This window comes from Narcine bancroftii, chromosome 12, assembly GCF_036971445.1.
Source record: "Narcine bancroftii isolate sNarBan1 chromosome 12, sNarBan1.hap1, whole genome shotgun sequence".
NCBI classification, from domain to species: Eukaryota; Metazoa; Chordata; class Chondrichthyes; order Torpediniformes; family Narcinidae; genus Narcine; species Narcine bancroftii.
In genome coordinates, this window is record NC_091480.1 from 89,342,762 (window position 1) to 89,362,978 (window position 20,217).

Here is a 20,217-nt window from a genome sequence, read left to right on the forward strand (position 1 = left end):
TGTGACTCCTTTCCTCCACCTGACCCCTTTGTTTTACTTGCCTTTCTCTCTCTTTGCCTTGCATCTGCCAATCTACTGCCTCAGTTCATTATGCTTCACCTCTCCCTTGTTCACAGTCCTTGACCCACCCCTGCCACCCTGCCCTCTTTTACACAACTTCTCTTCTCCATATCCCCAGTCACGTTGAAGAGTTCTGATCCGAAGCGCCAACCAATCTTTTCCTCTCACTGAAGCTACTCCTCCTGCTGAATTCCCCCAGCGGATTGTGTTTAGTTACATTTCTATATCATGTATACGTTTTATACATACACATATATATTTAATGCCTTCATGCCTCTTTTCTCCGTGTGCAGTGCATTTTCAATTGTTTATAGAGAGAAGAATTCATCATGATAAATGCAACCGAAGAAAAAGAGATTCACTTCTTTGCATGCTCTCAAGCATGCTCAATTTCCACAATTTGTTCTTCAATAGGTTTTGTTGTACCTAACTATTTCCATCGAGTGTAAAGCCTGTCCAACTCGTGTGCAGTAATTGTCTGGCTCAGCAGTGAGAGGGGCAGAACTAGAGGTAAACTGCTCCCCTCAAGAGACCAGTGGCACCTCCGTCAAACAGAATGGACATCTAAAGCACAGGTGAAGCCACTTAGCATGACAATTAAACAAGTAAAAAGGTGCCAAATGTTGATTCTTTATTTGGGAGATGAGGCTCATACAATAGCATACCCTACTCTTCTATGGACTGGACTCATATGGCAGTGGATAGAATTACACGCTTTGTAGGTACTTGGATTTGTTCCCTCCCCTCTCCTGTCTGTTTCACAGCCATCTGTCACCACACTGTGCCGGGACACAGGAACTAGTGAAAAAGCCTTTGGAGAGCTTGAATTGTCAGTTGAACAGCTTGTGAGACAAGTCTCAACCATTCAACACTGACTGCTCTGAGACATTCAATTCCAATATTTGAGGCTGTCTTTTTCCCAAACCTATGTGATTTATCACATAGGATGTTGTTATGTTACTGGCTCTTTGTGGATTTAACACACAACTTGGATAAATTATTCTCATGTTATATAATCTAACAGGATTATTGCAGTAGTGGATAACTAAAGCACTATAATTTCAGTGGAATATTTACGTTCCCACATCATTTATTTCCCATTTTTTTTAGTTGATTTTGTCGTTTTTCTTTACAAAATGCCTATAAAGCTGCAGCCACCCCATACCATTTAACTTCACACAATTGACCTGTCTTGGAGGGTGGGAGGAAACCGCAGCACCCACAGGGAAAACGTACAAACTTCTTAAAGACAGCGCGAGATACGAACACTGGCGCTGTAACTGCATTGTCCTGACTTGTCACACGAACCATGTTGCCCTTGTGCATTTCATTTATCAGGTGCTTAGAATATATACCCTGCGCCACAAAGGTAAAATCTAAGTTAATGAAAAGTCTTCTTAAAATTCATTTAACAACTCCCAACTCCTCCCTTCTCCCTTCCACCTGCCTCTCTCCACCTTTCCACCTCCTTCCTCTCAATTGGGATTTAATCTTTATTCAATGGAGGATGGAAAATGATTTGAACAATGTTGAAAAACAATAAACTAACTTACTGGTTCAAGTTTATTATTATCATACAATTATGAAGTACAATTGGATGAAACAGCATACTTTCATCCTTGGTATAAAAATATGGACACACGTAAATCGCTTGTAAGTATGCAGTATGTATATAAAAATAAATAAATATTGTTAAATAATGGGAGAAGCTATGTGGGATTGTATGCTGGACACCATGCTACCCTAAATTGAAGGCACTTGACTTGAATCAAGTACATTTTTCGAACTTCATTCCTGTACCCATAAAGTAATGTTGAGACTCTGTTAAGCCACTGCTTCCAGCATCAACAGCATAAGTAATGAAGTAGATTTCAGATTTATTGTCAGCGTACAAACATGACATCACATACAACCCTGAGATTCCTTTTAGGCAGAATTACCCCTACGAGTAGGCATCAGTCATTCACCAGTCTCACCGCAGATAGAAAGAAGCTGTTTCTCATCCTGGTTATTCTGGCGCTGATACTTCTGTGTCTCTTTCATGTTGAGGGTAGCTGATAGATGCTGTGTGCTTAACGGTTTTGCGCGCCCTCTCAGACAACGATCCCGGTAGATCATGTCGACGGAGGTACTTCATACAGGCAGTAGGAGATGCAGATGATGGCATCTGGAGCAAAAGCAACCAAGCCGCTGGAGGTTGACCAGCATCTGTACGGTGAAAGAGAATTGTCGGTGTTTCGGGCTGACAGCTACATGAGGAGTGACTGAAAGAAACTCCATAATCAGTTGCTCTACAGAATGAGAGTTCCAAAATACGGAACTTGAAGATGAAATGCTAATTTAAATTATTAATTTCCAATTAATTTTAAAAAAAATCAGTCTCAAATTGACCTTCTGTTAGTACAATATCAGGAGGATTTACATAGGTTGTTAACTGCTAATCATTATCTGACCAAGTCATCCCAAGTGCATTTCATATTTCAGATTTATTGTCTGAGTACATACTATACATGACATCACGTACAGGCTTGTAATTATTTTTCCTGCAGGAGAGAGAGAATTACCACTTACTGGTAATGCAAAGAAGAACTGTACTCAATGTACAAATGTTAACAAATAAATAAACGTAAGCAAAGCAAAAAAAATCAATAAAGTGCAAAAATAAGAGTCCTTAAATGGGTCCCATATTGTTTATTGTTGAGGATTCTGATGGTGGAGCGGTAGCACCTGTTCCTGAAGCTGGTGGTGCATGTCTTTCTTGAGGTGGAAGTAGGAGCAGAGCGTGTGCTGGGTGATGTGGATCCTTGTTGATTGCTACTGCTCTCCGACGGCTGCGTTCCCTGTAGATGTTCTCGAAGGTAAAGAGGGTTTTGTCTGTGATGACCTGGGCTGCGTCCACTACATTTTTCAGCGCTTTACTTTTGCGCTTTAATGATTATTTTTTCCTCTCTGTTTTGCATAGTCAGTTTGTTTATATTTCTTTATTCATTTACATGTGAATGTTCTGTACATTTTTTTTGCACTGCCTTTAAGGGGTAATTCTTCATTACTTATGCTGGAAGCAGTGGCTTAACAGAGTCCCAACATTACTTTATGGGTACAGGAATGAAGTTCGAAAAATGTACTTGATTCAAGTCAAGTGCCTTCAATTTAGGGTAGCATGGTTGGAATAGCAGTTAGTTCAACTCCGTTGTAGCACCAGTAATTTGGACCAGGGTTCGAATCCCATGCTGTTTGTAAGGAGTTTGTACGCACTTCCTATGTCTGTGTGGATTTTCCCCAGGGACTCCAGTTTCCTCCCGCCATTTGAAACGTACCAGGGAGGGGGGGGGGGGTGGTGTCGGTTAATTGGGTAGCACGGCCTTGTTGGCCGAAATAGCCTGTTACTATGCTATATGTCTGAATGTAAATTTAAATTCTGGCACTAGATTTCCATATAACACTAATTTTATGCTGAGACATCTTGGGTGGCACCATCATGTAGACTACAAAATAGCACACAAGCATTAAGTTAGTCAACATCTTTGTTGATCTCCCTCTTTAGTGGATGAAGCAAGTGTCCAGCATGCAAGTGAGCCATAGAGATACCAAGTGTCTAATTTTGAGTTATCCACTATATATTGCCAGTTATTGACCCTGTTCTCAGGATGGCCATGTAATAAGCCTCAATATTCACTGACCTGATTTTTGTTCTTGTTGAACTTCAAATAAGAATGGGATAGAGATATTGAGTCATCTGGGATGGAACTTGCTAGAATTTAGAAGAATAAGAGGGGATCAGAAACATACAAAATCATGAAAAGCATTTATAAGATAGAGGTAGTTAAGTTGTTTTCATTGGTGGAGGAGACCAGAACTGGGGGCCGGGGGTGGGGGGGGGGAGTGGGGGGGACATAGCTTCAAGATTCAGGATTGTAAATTTAGGACAGAGATGAGGAGGAACTGCTTTTTCTAAAGGGTGGTGAATCTATGGAATTTGCTGCCCTTTGAAGCAGAGGATTCTACCTCAGTAAATATATTTAAGGTAAGGTTAGATAGATTTTTACCTAGTAAAGGAATTAAGGAATATGGGAGATGAGCCAATCTTCAGATCAGCTATGGCAGAACAGGGATGAAGGGCCAAAGGGCCTACTGTTGCTCCTATTTCTTATTGTCTGATATTATAGACCCAGTGATGTGGCCTATCTAGGTCAGGGATCACATGCAAAGTGCTAGTCATTTGAACGAGGGTTTGTGAAATTGTATTCAGTACTGTTCAAGGATCAGCAGGGATGATAATGTGATAGGATGAAAGAATATGGCTCTACTGGCTGTCCTGGCACAAGAACGGTGACAATCACATAAAAGCCTGATGAAATACTAAAAAAAAACAATCATTAAATTTCAAGTTGAACTGTCAACCATCAGCAACATGATTCCATGCCCATATTAACAATTTTTAAAAAAAATTCTAACTATTAATGGTGTCAGAACTGAGCCAAATGCTAATAATAGGTTTTTTTTCCTCAAATAAATATCACTTTATCACAGAAATAACAGCAAACTGTTCAGAAATGAACAAATTTTCACTGTGACATCCTTAACTATTCCCCGTTGCTAAGGTGTATTGGGTTCATTATCTTAGCAACAGGGGGCAATTCATAATGGAATCATTAACCTAGCAGTGGTCATCATAAAGCACCTGCTCCTAATCTAAATGAACCAGCTACAAAATGAGGAAATTCGGATACTGAAGAGAAGAAGAGTTAATTGAATACATAAACACGGTAAGTAAATTATTGCACTTGGTTTTCCTTTAGGGTTTAATATTGTAATATTCAGATCACAGAGTCACTGGATAAAGATGAAAACCATTAGTCCTCAAGTAAGGAACAATTGTATTTTGGTATTAATATTTCCAACATTATAAAAACTGAGATATTCAATAAAATTATCTGGCTATAACCATTTTGCTGTTTGCTGAAGTTCCCTGAATGCAAACCAGCTGCCACAATTCCTATATTAGAACAGTGTCTGCACTTTAAAAATAATACCAAATTAGCTGGAAAGGGCTTTCAGATATCTGTAAAGACTGCTCTACCTTACAAAACTGATACCTTTTTCAGTCATGATTATGTCAACAATGCTTTCGTTGCTGGGTTTTGAACATATTTACATGATAAGATGCAATGGTGGTAGGATCTCTTCAACAGTCCGTTTTGTCCTGTGGCAGGAGAACAAATGAAAGATGCACAACCCGCAAATTATGTCTCATGGAGGACCTGGATCCACACACAAGGTGGAAGGTGTGCATTCTGCACCTGTACCTTACCCTGCATTAGAGTGCGGCAGGAAAGTCTGTAGAGGTAGTGTTTGTAGTAAAAAAACGCAGAAATACTGGAGGTACTCAGCCGGTCTCGCAAGGTAAAGATTTAACACCAACATTTCAGGCCAGTTACATATCTATCTCTGATGGATGTTGTGAGACATTTCTGTGCTTTCACCCTACATTAGGCAGTCATTTGGTCTGAATGGAAGCAAATGTAAAAGGAACTCCATTGTGCATGTAGAGTAGTGTCTGAGTTTGGTTTTGCTTCCACACATGGACCATTATGCAACAAAGGCTACTTTAATATTTGCAGAAGTGGGAAGAATACAGTTTCTCTGTTTAAAGGGTTTAACCTGAACTTGCACAAAATGAGCATGAAAATTGTTATATGCTCCAAAGCTGCAATAAATCTAAAAGCAAGAGGTAGATCGAGAAGCCGACTGCTTTCCCTGCTTAAGGAGCATCTTGTTACTTACATTTAAAATTACATTTTCTTTCCATTTTCAGATCTTCCCTGCTTTATCTCCTGTCTCTCATTACTATGGACGTTCATTAGCACTTTTATCAACAAGTACAGATGCAACCCTATACTTCTTGACAAAATGAAGCCACATAATTTCATGTGTGTACAGTATTCTCTTTAGCAAAGAAAAGGCTGTCTGCAAAGCAGTTGAGATGGCTTAAATATTCTAAGGGGTTTATTTTATGTCATATTAAGGATCAGAAAGTGAATATTTCTCCCAATAAATCTGCACAGATGGGTCAAACCAAAACTCCGGGAAGCAGGGCACCAGAAAATGGATAAATCACCCCCCCACCCCCATCCGAGAAGGAGAAACAGAGGAAAGGACCTATGGAACAGTGACCACGGCGGTGAACCAGTGAGGGGCTCTGCTGCTGAACAACACGCAGGCGGCGGGCTGTCGACGACTCGAGGTGAGGAGCCCACACAGGCGGCGAGCTGCTGGTGAATGCAGTCAAGGAGCGCCCACCAGTCTGCGGACTGCGGCTCGAGAGTGGCTGAAGGGGCACCAGGTATCGGAACCGGGGAGCGAGAGGGTGCCGAGCATGATGGAGATTTCCAGACGTGTGCATCTGGAGCTCGGGTTGCTGAAGGCTGTGTGGCTGCACAGAGGGTGCAGAAGCGCTGGAGGTGAATCCATGGAACACTGGGAGAACTCTTCTTTGCAGCTCTTTCTTTTCCTTGCTGTAAGGGGCACTGGGCGATTTTTGCTGATAGCGAATGTTTACAGTAGACTAAAGGAAATTTTTTGCAATACACATTTTCAGTTTTATTACATGGCAATAATTTTGAATCAAATGGATTTATATGAATAAGATTTGTAACTTTATTTCATAAAAAATCATACTTTGTAAAAGTTTTACAGATATACAAAGAACAGCTGAATATTTATTTTACAAATACATAACGATGCTTGAGAAGTAAGATAATTTCATAACATGTATTTTGGTCATTTTATCATGAATCTCCAATCGCTGACGATCCTCAACATAAAGGTGACATGTTGTTCATAAGGAAGCACTTCTCCATTTTTCTTCTGTGTGTGAACAATCCACTTAATGACATTTGAGGGTAGTAAAAACAGGTTGCTTGGATGCCTACAGATTGAGATTTGGAACTGATGGACAGATAAGTAATGATAGTTGTTACATGAATCACCCACTGTGCAATTTTCCTTTACTGTCAATGGACATGTGACCTGATATGCTCCCAGTGATACTTCAGCCTAACAATTTTCGGGCTTTTTTCCTAAGGCAGAAATATAGAAGGATAAATTAGATTGGAGGAAAATGAACACAGAGATTATATTGTGCGATCATCTCATGCTGGTGCAGAAAGCATATAAGCTTCAAGCTACCTCTTCATTATTATATCATCAAGCCAATATCAACCACTAACTTAGCGAAGTGTCCCCATTTCCGATGTAGCAAGCACCAATTTAACTCAACCTGACATGTCTGAAATTGGCCAGCATCTCTTCAATGGGAGGTATATTGTGGGTTTAAAATCGAGGAGGAGTGAATGTTGTGCCAAATGTGGTTTGGTCACAAATAGGAAGCAGGCTCTATGCTTTTCCAATGTTGAAGTCAAAGCCCTGATGCAAGAAGTGGCCAAGAAGAAAGATACAGGAAAACGGATGAGAGAAGCTCTCCCAACACAGTGTATTATCGTAGGAGTAGATGAGGAATTTCTTCTCACTCACCTTAAACTTAAGTCCTCTGGTTACCAATTCTCCTGCTCTGACCAAAAGACTATCTGCATTCACCCAATCTATTCCTCTCTTGATTTTGTATACTTCTATGAGATCAACCCACATCCTTCTGTGCTCCAAGGAATAAAGCCTGAGCTTGTTCAACCTCTCCCTAGAGCTCTGGCCTCTGAGACCTGGCAACATCCTCATAAATTGTCACCCTCTCCTGCTTGATATCAACTGAGCAAAATATTTTAAATGAAGCTTCACCAACATCTTACATAACTGCAACATGACCTCCCAACTTCCATACTTAATATTCTCACCGATGAAGGCCAATTTGCCAAAAACCTTTTTGACCACCCTATCATCTATCTGTGACGTCTCTTTCAAGGTAGTATGCACCTATACTTCTGGATTCCTATGCCCTACAACAGGGGTGGGCAACTTATGGGCCCCGCGACAGATCCGGCCCATGATACAAATTTATCCGGCCTGCAACCCAGTGAGTTCACCCGATCACCCTCAGCCCCTCCAACATACACCATTTGCTGCACTAAACTGTCAGCCTTTGTCATTGGTGGCACTGAGGACTGTGCACGTAGATGAAACATTCCTCAGCAAAGGAAATACTTTGTGACTATATAAATGCCCTCCATTGCTTCGGGGTCATGAACCGGGCAGCAAAATGACTGGGTTCACTTGGAATATTCACTAAAACCTCTCCACATCGCTATAACCATATCTCTTTCTGCCCCTGGATACATAACTCACCCTGGCGCTCCTGCGAACTCGCTTTGCCCTCAAGGTGGGCCTGAGACAAGCTTTGCAGCAGTGGCCACTTGTTCCATTCTTGGTTCCAGGCCACTCACCCACCACTGAATGTGGAACCAGGCGGCCAATGGGGCAAAACTTTGGGAGTACTCCCTCCCCTGAGCCACCGCCGCTGCCACCCACCCACTCTTCCCACTCCCTGAGCTGCCACCTCACCCTGCTCCCCTCTCTCCCCTCCCCCCCCCGAGCCCCCTCTCTCCCGCTACCCCCTCTTGCCAATTCCCTGAGCTGCTCAAAAAAGTGCAAAGCCAGATGTTCATTTGTGGAACGCTGTGATGTTCCTTCATGCATCTCTGGCTGCAAGCAAAACTCATTTAGCACAAAGCAAATTGGGATTTACCTCACATATTTGTAGTTCAAAACACACCTTAGAGTGCAGAGAAATTAAAGTGGAAGATCTGGATCAAAGGCACAAGTTGAGAGGAATACACAATAGCTTATGCTGAGAAAGATTCAAGATACTGAATTCAACAAATTTATTTATGTCCGCAGTATTGCAACAAAATAATTGTTAATGATTGTTTTTAAAACTCCTGAACTCTTTGAAGAATTATTTAAAAGCAACCAAGTTTAAATGACAGTTTGCAGCTCTCCAAAAAGCCTGTCTGAAAATATTTATATCCAGCAAAGGATGATTTTATCACTCCTGCTTGTATTAGTTTTACTGGTGCTAAGATTAATAGCACAACTCTTTGAGATGATATCTTGCTATTGGCATCAACAATAATGTCACCCAATATCAAAATGCTTTCAAACAACTAGACTGATACCACGGATTGAAGGACTTGCATATAAAGAGAGGTTGGATAGACTAGGCTTGTATTCTCTGGAATTTAGAAGATTGAGGGAGGATCTTATAGAAACATAAAATTCCTAAGGGTTTAGACAGACTAGATGCAAGAAGGTTGTTTCCAATGCTGGGAGAAACCAGAACCAGGGGCCACAGTTTAAGGATAAGGGGGAAGTTTTTTAGGACTGAGATGAGGAAAAGTTTCTTCTCCAAGAGGGTGGTGGATCTGTGGAATTCTTTGCTACAGGAAGTAGTTGAAGCCGATTCCTTGTCAATATTTAAGAGTAGGTCATATTTGGCCCTTGTGGCTAAGGGGATCAGGGGGTATGGGAAGAAGGCAGGAACTGGGTACTGATCAGCCATGATCATATTGAAAGGCAGTGTAGGCTTGAATGGCCTACTCCTGCATCTATCTTTCTATGTTTCTAACAAACAACCTCAAGTTTTCCACTGATTGAGCTGCTGTCTGGTTTGGGGTTAATTGTTTTCTTTTCATTGTGACTCATTTTTCTTCTTTTTGACTTTTATGTTTTTATTTTAATGACTAACTCATGATTTTTGGTGCATTTCCAGATTTGAAGATGCCTTCCCTGACCTGAAATGCATCATCGTAGATTTTTGGAAGGAATACGGTTGATCTCGTTGCTTGAACCTTTTCTGTGGATTGTTTTTTGGATAAATTATTGTCAGTTATGTTCATACATTGTACATTACGTACTTCAAGCAGCGACAATCAAAAACTTAAATTACATAATGTCTGTGTTTCAGTATTTATTTCATTTATGGTAGCATCAGTGCGGTCCGCTGTTCAACCACTGACATACCATCCGGCCCACACATGGTGAAAGGTTGCCCATCCCTGTTCTATAACATACCCCAGATCCCTACTAATTCACTGTGTAGGTCCTACCCTCATTACACACCTTACGTATCTCACTATTAAATTCTATCAACTATTCTTCTGCCCACCTGGCCAACCGATCAAAATTATGTTGCAATCTTTGTCAACTGCCCTAAGGTTTTGCGAATACATTGCTCTGATTTAATTAGATCCCATATAACAGTGCAGCACTGATTGCAAACATGCTAATATTTGTACTTTTGATACACACTAGGCTCAGGAGCCATGTGGTCATAGGAAAGGTTTTAAAATTAAATTAAATGTTAAAAAAATGAGGCACACATACAGCACAGTAACAGGTCCTTTTGACCCACGAGCCCGTGCCGCCCAATTACATCCAATTGACCTACAACCCTGTGCGTTTTGAATGGTGGGAGGAAACCAGAGCACCTGGAGGAAACCAACACAGACACAGGGAGAACATAAAAACTCCTTGTAGACAGTGCCGGATTCCAACTCCGCTCACTGGAGTTGTACTAACTGCTACGCTAACTGAGTCACCCATATTGTTTGTCATGTACATTCTGTTCCAGAATAGGCTGCTGTAAAATAAATGCTCTCTTGATGATGAGTATAACCAGTTTGATCCACTGGGCATGATCATACACCTGCTAGATGTTAAGGGAATGAAATCACTTCCAGATGCAGTACATCTCTCTATTAAAATGCACTACTCTCAACACCGTGAAACATGCAGGCCTGGTGAAGCTGTACACTCGCTGTTTTCTGGCAATAACAAATGAAGTGTATCGGAAGTAGTCTGTTGCCACTTTACTGAATTATGTCCTTCTCTGACACCTCTCCTTGCTGAGAATTTCTCGCAGCTTGAACAGGATTTGCATAGATGGGCAAAATGATCTGCATGGATGTGTTGGACTGAAGGGTTTGTTACTGAGGTGTACTACTCCCCCTTCTAACAGGTTAGCTTAAAATTGAAATATCATTTGCAAAGAATAATTTTTACAATTTTAAAAATATTGATTTCTTTTTATTTTGGAATGACATACAAATCATTCAAATAAAATTATCTCAAACTCCAGAAAAGTTCTTCAGCAGTAATTATGAATTTTTAAAAAAACATTAAAAAAAACCCACTTGCAACTCAGTAGAGTTATGATGTTAAACTAAAATGCGATGCTGGAGAAACTCAGCAGGTCAAACAGTGTCCTTTACATTGGAAAGGTAAAAATACATAACCAATGTTTTGGGCTCGAGCCCTTCATCAAGGTATAATTTGATGAAGGCTCAAGCCCAAAATGTCAGTTATGTATTTTCACCTTTGCTATATAAAGGACACAGTTTGACCTGCTGAGTTTCTCCAGCATCACATTTTTACTTCAACCATGGTGTCTACAGATTTTCATGTTTCACTAGAGTTATGATGTTACTGAGACATTTTCAGAATACAGGTGCTTATCCCTTTATCCGTAATTCCAAAACCCGAAAACCAAACAATTTTTTTACTGCATGTACAGTATATTATCAGGTGTTTATCTTAGTTTGAGCCAGTTTAAGCTTGAAGTTTTACTGTTCGTCTTACTTAAAAATACAGGGATTGTCCTCAAGCAGCATTTCAACAACCCCTGCTGAAAGGGTAATTGACAGAGGGAGCGGCTCAGGGAGAGAGCAGCAGCGCGACTCAGGTGGGTGAGCTGGGAGAGGGCAGCAGCGCGGCTCAGGCAGGTGATCAAGAGGGGAGAGAGTGGCAGCATGACTCGGGCGGGTGAGCGGGGAGAGCAGCACGACTCGGGCGGGCGAGCCGGGAGAGAGTGGCTCGGGTGGGCGAGTGAGTGGGGAGAGAGTGGCAGCGCAACTCAGGTGGGCAAGCGGGGTGAGAGCGGTCTATCTTTATCTCACTTCATTTACCACCCTCGCCTTCCAAAGCTGCCAAGCCAACCAACCCCCCCCACCCCCCCACAATTACTTAAAAAGTATTGCCGTTTTAATATTATTCTGTTATCCAAAAAATTCCAAAATCTGACAAGCGTCTGGACCCAAGGATTTTGGAAAAAGAGATTAAGCCCCTGTATTGCATTAAAAGTTGGTTTACTTCAAATCTCCAATTCTGTGACAATTTCCTTTGTAAAGATTACAATAGCACACCTTATGGAAAAGGGAACGCAGCCAGATTTCTGAATCTCCTTCTGCACGTGTAGACTCCAGACTGCTTTTAGTTTTAAACTGCATTTATGTACTTTTATGAGTTAATTATATAATATATTATTTTTGAAAATCCATACAGTTAAGAAAGGATTACTATACTAAACCGATAGATTGTGGAAAAGAACTTTAAAATGTCAAGATTGACTGAAAATCATTATAAATTTGTCCCCTCAGTTCACTGTGTCCTGGGGTTGTGAAAATCGTTGAAAAAAATTGTCAGTGAATGAATTTACCAACAGTACCTTTACAAAAATATTTAAAACAGGATTTCTTTTTAAAGGTGAACAAGAATTCATGGCACCTCCACAAAGGGGACATGGGTTTCAGGTTTTAACTCAGCAGGCTTTGTTTAAATACAAGGTTTTACCTAGACCAGCATCCTATTTCATGAAGAGGTCAAAATATTCCATTAAATTGTGTACATTTTTTTTAAACAACAATGACTAGGTTTTGCAAGCAAAAATGCCAATTTTTCTTCCAGGCTTTCTACTGATCTTTCTTCCTTTTCACTTTGGTTAAATTTCACTCCCAGCACCCAGTTCCGGGTCTTTTCAGAGAAAAGGAGAGAGGGACATGTCTTTTTAACATATGTAACAGGGCAATGATAAGTGCCAGATGCCAAAAATCTCATTCATCAACTCTGGATGATATTTTGGAAGCAAATTGCGCTCATTACTCTGTGAATAAGACAGCAGATGTAATCAATTCAAGCCCAACAATTGAGGGGGAAATGCATCTTCCAGAACATTGATGAGGAAATGCTGACAGTGTGTTGATTTTGAGTCTTTTGATTTTGTGGGCAAAAGATTAACCAGCAGTAGAAAATCAATATTCTGTTATACGAGAAGCAAAATTCCAATTGTGCAGATCAAACAATGGATCAGACATATCCCAGCTACTGTATTTTAGACTTCCTCTTCCACAGCATAAATGCATCCTATAAATGGGGGGTGGAGGAAGAGGATTACTGTAGTTCCTTCGCTGAATCTTTTCCAACATTGCCTGTTGTGTACAGTATTTGTAGGCGTAGATCTCTGCACCGCATGTCATGGAGTTCACAGAGATGAAAACCCCCAGTGTTATGTATTCAAGACGGCTCCGGTTTCAGATTTCTTTAATCACTCGATGAATGGATTTTTTTTTTCTTTTTTGATTTATCCAAGGTGCTTGACACGCAGCATCCAAAGAAATAGCAGAATAAAAGGATGTAAGATTAAACAGACTTAGAAAGTTGCTGCATTAGGCACAATTAGCAATTTTATTTTTACCATCCTTTTAAAAATTCACTTCTCTGTCCTTCATTCAGTACTGTCTTCACTTTAATCTGTCTTCTTCTCCATTAGATTCCAGGCCTTCCCTGATTTCCTTTTGCTCATTGATCCTTTTACCACATTGACTCCATTTCTTTTTTATTCTTTTCATTCTCTTTGTTTGTAATTGCGATCAATTTTGATATGGGAGATCATCACCAGATGGTACAGCGCGGTTAGCATAGGGGTTAGTGCAATGCTGTCACAGCGACAGTGACTCGGGTTCGATTCCCGCGCAGTCCGTAAGGAGCTTGGACTGTTCTCCCCATGTCTGCGTGGGTTTCCTCTGGATGCCCCGGTTTCACCCTCCAAAACGTATGGGGAATGTAGGTTAATTGGGTGTAGTTGGGTAGCACTGGCTTGTGGGCTGGAAGGGCCTGTTACCGTGCTGCATGTGTAAATTTAACATTTAGATTTTTTTTTTAAGTGGCTTGCAATGCAGTTAGTGAAACGCGAAAGTCTGTAATAAAAACAGAGCAATGCCGGAGGAACTCAGGAGGTCTTGCAGCATCCATTGGATGTACAGATGTAGAACTGATGTTTTGGGTCTGAGCCTTTCTTCAAGGTATGAGCAAAAGGCAGGCAGACACCTGAATTAAGAGAAAGGGCAGGGAGACACCTGAATTAAGACAAAGGGCAGGGAGGAGTATGGACCAACAAACAAAAGGTTTTGATAGGATATGGAGAGGAAAGGAAAGAACTGATTGGGGGAGGGTGGTTTGGCTCTGTGGATATAGAGCTGGGGTAAAGGAGAGAGTGTCCTTCTCCTATGCAGGTTGCTTAACCGGGATGAAGAGGCCTGCCTCCCCTTTTAGGTCGAACCATATCTGGAGATCTACGACCGCTGTCCACAGTTATGGAGTGGTGCGCCCTGGAATCGGCCTGTGTGCGTTTACTCCTGCCGCGGCTGAGTGCTAGCGGTGTGGGCGAGCTTTCTTCTGCCCCTCCTGCTGGGCCCCGGAGTCCCTGGACAGGCGGCTCGATTTCTTCCACGCCTGGCTGTACAACGCAGGGTCAAGTGGGCAGGAACACACAGGACCACAACCTTTCCCATGCCTTGCAAAACACCCCGGAGGTTCCCCATGCAGGCCGCTCTGGTGGGGCGCAGACTTGGGGCTCGTCCCTGGCCCAGCCTGTGCGTGTTTGGCCTGGAAGTCAGCCTGAAGAAAGCTGAGGTCCTCCATCAGCCAGCTCCCTACCATGACTACCAATCCCCCACATCTCCACTGGGCATACAGAACTCAAAATGGTCAACTAGTTTACCTACCTCGGCTGCACCATTTCATCGGATGCAAGGATCGACAACAAGATAGACAACACACTCGCCAAGGCAAATAGCGCCTTTGGAAGACTACACAAAAGAGTCTTGAAAAACAACCACCTGAAGAAACACACAAAGATCAGCGTGTACAGAGCTGTTGTCATACCCACACTCCTGTTCGGCTCCGAATCATGGGTCCTCTACCGGCATCACCTAAGGCTCCTAGAACGCTTCCATCAGCTCTGTCTCTGCTCCATCCTCAACATTCATTGGAGTGACTTCATCACCAACATCGAAGTACTCAAGCTGGCAGAGTCTGCAAGCATCGAATCCACGCTGCTGAAGACACAACTGCGCTGGGTGGGTCACGTCTCCAGAATGGAGGACCATTGCCTCCCAAGATCGTGTTATATGGCGAGCTCTCCACTGGCCACCGAGACTGGTGCACCAAAGAAGAGGTACAAGGACTGCTTAAAGAAATCTCTTGGTGCCTGCCACATTGATCACTGCCAGTGGGCTGATCTCGCCTCCAACCTTGGCATCTTGGCGCCTCACAGTTCAGCGGGCAGCAACCTCCTTTGAAGAAGACCGCAGAGCCCACCTCACTGACAAAAGACAAAGGAGGAAAAACCCAACACCCAACCCCAACCAACCAATTTTCCATTGCAACCGCTGCAACCGTGCCTGCCTGTCCCGCATCGGACTTGTCAGTCACCAACGAGCCTGCAGCAGACGTGGACATACCCCTCCATAAATCTTCGTCCGCAAAGCCAAGCCAAAGAAAAAAGAAGAAAAGAAAGGAGAGAGAGGTGAACTGCCAGGGTAGAATTCAAACCTGCATTAATGTCCAAGCCACGTTGACAGAGTTCACTTGATGCGCTCTCATATGTTCCAGTTCTGAATTTTCTTCTGCTGCCTCTTGGAAGGGATTGTGACGTGCACAAGTCTTTATGAGGCAAATGTACTGAAATGGATTAGCCAAGTCTTTATGACTTATTTTCCGCTCCAAGTCCCTGCAAAAAAAAAGGCATAGGTTCGTTGAGGAAATGCTCATGAATAAATTTTTCAGTTCTGATTATCCTGGTGGGAAAAAAGAATTTATTACTTGGTGGATTCATCGCGAATGAAAATGATAATGGGCCTTAAATTCAGCCGCATAGGACCCTTAGCTATGATTGCTTTTTATTTTATAACCTGAAATATGGGGCTTCCTAGCTAAAAGTACTTCAGCACTTGAAATGCTAACACTGCCAAGTATGGACAGAATAAGCATATATTGACATATGGCAGAAATCCATGGTCCAATCAAGGTAAGGTAAACATTCCAAAACAAATTGATCAATGAGATGTGTCAATTTGAATGCAGTCATTAACTATGTCCCCTGTGCATATATTTTGTGCTCTTTTTTCCACATGCCACTACAAGCCCTGGTGCTCCAGTGGAGTATGGCCTCAGAGCTTGCATATGGCTAATGGCAGGGTATTTGAGTTTAGGACTGCAACACCTACACTGGAGTCCAAGTCACATTGGCAAAATTCTCTTGATATGTCCCTGCATGCTCCCAGCTAGATCTGAAAGGTTACTTTCTGATTCCTGGCTCCTAATTTGTGTCAGTCCACTTTCACTGCCTATTGGCGGAAGCGAAACATGGATTTTATATGATGCAGGACGGTACTAATGGTCTTGGATGATGATATTGGTCAGCTCTGGGGAAAAACTGTGTGATTTAGGATTGCAGATAAAGGGCAGCTGTCAACCTTGACTGACTAACAGCAGGATGGGTGCTAGTGAGCTGCAAGGAAAGGAGGGAAATCCTGCCACGCTGATTAAAGGTTTAACAGAGCAAGAAATCCATCTGGAATCTTGTAAATTGTTAGTTGACAGATTGCTGGGCCCTGGTATATGCTGTGAAGTGTTTTGAATACATCATGAGATAGATGTCTGAGCTCCCAGTGTAGCAGCACGTTACTTCATCTCATGGAAAATGAGACAATATTTTCTCTGGTTTCCATGATTGGTGTTCATGATTGTATGCAAGAAAGGATGGGTTTCATGGTTTCTGTGGAGCATTGAGCAGGTTTGGTGTTGGACTCCCCAGTGCACCCTCCAGTCAATGCACGAACATTCAATTGTGCATCCAGTCAATCTTCTTCCATTGAGCACTCTATTTACTTCAGATCTGAGCCCATGGCTACAGAACTTGTGCATGACCTCTCCCACCAGAAAGCTGACGCCTGTGTTTTCCATTTTTCCTGCAGGCCTTTTTTTTACCCTCATGGAAACATTGCATTGCAGAGTTCATGTTTTCTCAAGGCTGCCACCTTCTATATCATGTTTGCACGTAGAGCATGTGCTACAATCATCTCTGGGTGAAACTATAACCTTCGTGAAATAGGACTGGGCATTTCTGGTCAATAGCCACATCATCTTTATGCAATAGCTAAAGTGCCAAGTGATGATACCCCATGACCCGCATTGTACTTTTGATCTCCTTCAAACTGGAATTTCACCGACCACATCGGGTGATTGACTGTCGTAAAATAATTTTTAAAAGTCACAACCCTCTGAGATGCTCATTGTTACATGAATTAAAGAGTCGCCATTCTGACTGAAAGCTTTGATCACAATATTTGATAGACTCGCATTCCAATCGTCAAAATATTTAGTGCAATCATTTTATCTTGCTTAAATATTGCTTGCAGCTTTTTTTTTAACTTTTTTGTATCTCTGCATCTCTGAGTTATCCTGATACTTCCCTGCCATAGTGGGCCTCCTTAGGACAATAAGTCATATGGGGTAAGCTGGCTACAAGCACTAAAGGTTGCATTGAGCTTCCCCCTGTTTTTTGTAGCTTTAAATGCTATGTGCGATTGGATACAATGGAAATGGCCCCTTTAGGATCTGACTACCTTCCCTACAATAATGCATCAGTGGAGATGAAACTCCAGCTCCTGTTGGAGAATGTTCCTCATGGGGCTTACCACTTATTCTGTGGTAGAAAATATGACTGCCCAGTTTCTACGGCCTTTCAACCCACTTTGGCCACAGAAATTTGGAGCCAGCATCAGTGTTTCACTATTTAGTAAATCTTACCTCTGAGTCAACCTCCAGTGGCTGAGCTGGTGGCTGCGACCATGAAATTGGACGATGGTGTCGCCTCATCCTCATTCTTCCCTATCTCTCACGGTCAGTTATTATTCTCCCATGTTGGGGTTCTTGGCTGTCTGAAAGAAGAATGGTACGCATGAAGAGTGTGGTGACTGAAGTGGGGTGAGGAAGGAGATGGATGCTTACAAGATCTGCAGTCTGAACAGATGTGCGAAGAAGGATGTGGCACGAATGAACCAGCATCTTCTCCAATGCCCATTAGAAAGCAGCCGCAGTATCAGTTACCCTGGAAACAATGGTTCTAACAATAGTGTATTCCTGATCCCATCACCTCACTGGTGATTTAGCTCTTATAACAGCAGCCAACCACGGCTGTCACTGGGGGTACACTATCTTTTCCTACTGGAGTGTGTTAATAGAATATTGTTTGGATGACACACTCTCACAACTAGAGCTAGGACAGTGTGGTGTGCTCCAGCAGTGAGTCGTGAACGTAAGGATGTGTGTGATGGATTACATTAATTTCTGATTGATAGAACTTATATAAAGACAAATAATGGTGGGGGGGGGGGGGCTGATACCTTGTACAATGTTTGAGACTTGTTGCGCAGATGGTGAGATCTGGTTTTTGAACGCAGCCTTCTCACTTTGGCTAAAGATTTGACATCATTGTTTCCCTTGCAACACTACACACAGGTTCTTGGGTTTGACTTTTGGCTGGACCTGCTCCTCACAGAGGTCACTTCTATTCTGAAATGTTAGTCTACATTTGCCGTAGCCTCAAAGCACCTCTGGTCTAAAAATTGCAGCCTGACTTTACCTGGTTTAGGCAAGTCCTTGCTATCCATGACGTCGGGCCAACTGCTGGGTTTAAAAAAATAACAGGTTGACTGCCTATTCAAAAGATTACCATGATTTGTTGGCATGAATGTAATGTTTTATCGTTTCGAATCACTAACTCAAAGCCAATTTTTTAAGTTCCTGAACATTGCTATCAACATCCGTGCCTCCCCCATCTCACAGCTTGCAGTAATTACCTGGAGCCTGCAGAAGTGCGGATGGGCCTTCAGCTGGATGACGGTTTAGTGCAACCGTTTACTGATGCACAGCTAAGGAAAGAAGCAGAATTGCCGTGAGACAGACGTGGCAGCCTGGTGAGAATTCAATAGCACTGTTTTAAAGAAAGTTACAACAATATCTGTTTCTGGGGCTTGGGAGACACCAATTTAAATGGTGAAGCTTCCTGGACTGGTTACTTCATACCCCCATTACCAAACCCAAAGTGTAGTAAACCCTGCCACAATATCTGCAATCTCCCAATTTCGTCATTCATCATGTCCATGAGGAGATGAAAACACTGCTGTAGCATCTCAGCTGGAGTCTGCTCCTCAGCCCAATGAACCGCTAGGTGTCTTGTCAAGCTCGGGGCACTTTTCTCATGATGCATATTACGGCCTTGTTGTACTAAGCAAACATTTATAAAACAGTTCAAACAATTCTGCAACATTGTCACATCGAGTACTGCCTTTGCAGTTCCTGACAAGCCCTGGTTAATGTCAGGGTTATTGCTTGTTTATCAATGCAGTACTAATCACAATTAGACGATTTGGTTGTCAGATTCAAGTATATTTGTTTTTCAAAGACGTTTGCAGCATACACTTTCACTTTTTAGTCTTTGTATTGGTCTCGGCCGTGTTCCTCTTGACAGTCATTTGCTCTCTCTGACCTGTTTCCTGGCTCTCTTCCATAACCTTGTCCTTCATTCTTTCGCATTTCTTAAAGATTAGATTGTTTCGAATACCTAGGCAGCCCACAGCAGGTCTCAAATAAGAAGCACATCTGTGATGCAGAGGGAAAAAAAAATATTTTCATGCTTTTCTTTCCCATGGTGGGAAATTTTCTCACCTGCCTTGCTAATAAGTGATGAAATTTAACACGAGCTGGATGACTAGCTTTGCACATAATACAAATCCATTTACAAAGGAATGATGAAAGCTGCATAACCATTCTTGTACCATGTTGCTTTAATTCAATGCACATGGCTGTGTTTCCCTTCATATTAAGTTTTCATCATCTCTTTGTGTTCCTTTACATTCTGCCTCTCAGTAATTTTTTTCCCCCGTGAATATGGACGTCAGCAACAAGGATGTGTCGCACGACATCGACATAATTGTCATTTTCTGAAGAGGGCGCGCAAAATCGTTGATGACCCCTTTCATCCCTCACGCAGCATCTTTCCCGATGGGGGAAGAGATGCAGGAGGATCAG

The 20,217-nt window shown here is 42.2% G+C and overlaps 1 long non-coding RNA gene across 1 annotated transcript; it reads right to left on the reverse strand.

Annotated features, from left to right (window-relative positions):
* Positions 1 to 6,777: 6,777 nt before the first annotated feature.
* Positions 6,778 to 19,152, reverse strand: LOC138747268 (uncharacterized). The gene is made up of 4 exons (XR_011347398.1): positions 18,987 to 19,152; positions 17,935 to 18,065; positions 15,676 to 15,853; positions 6,778 to 7,139 (listed from the first exon to the last, which is right to left on the reverse strand). It is a non-coding gene; the product is annotated as an uncharacterized lncRNA (long non-coding RNA).
* Between the last annotated feature and the right edge of the window lie 1,065 nt (positions 19,153 to 20,217).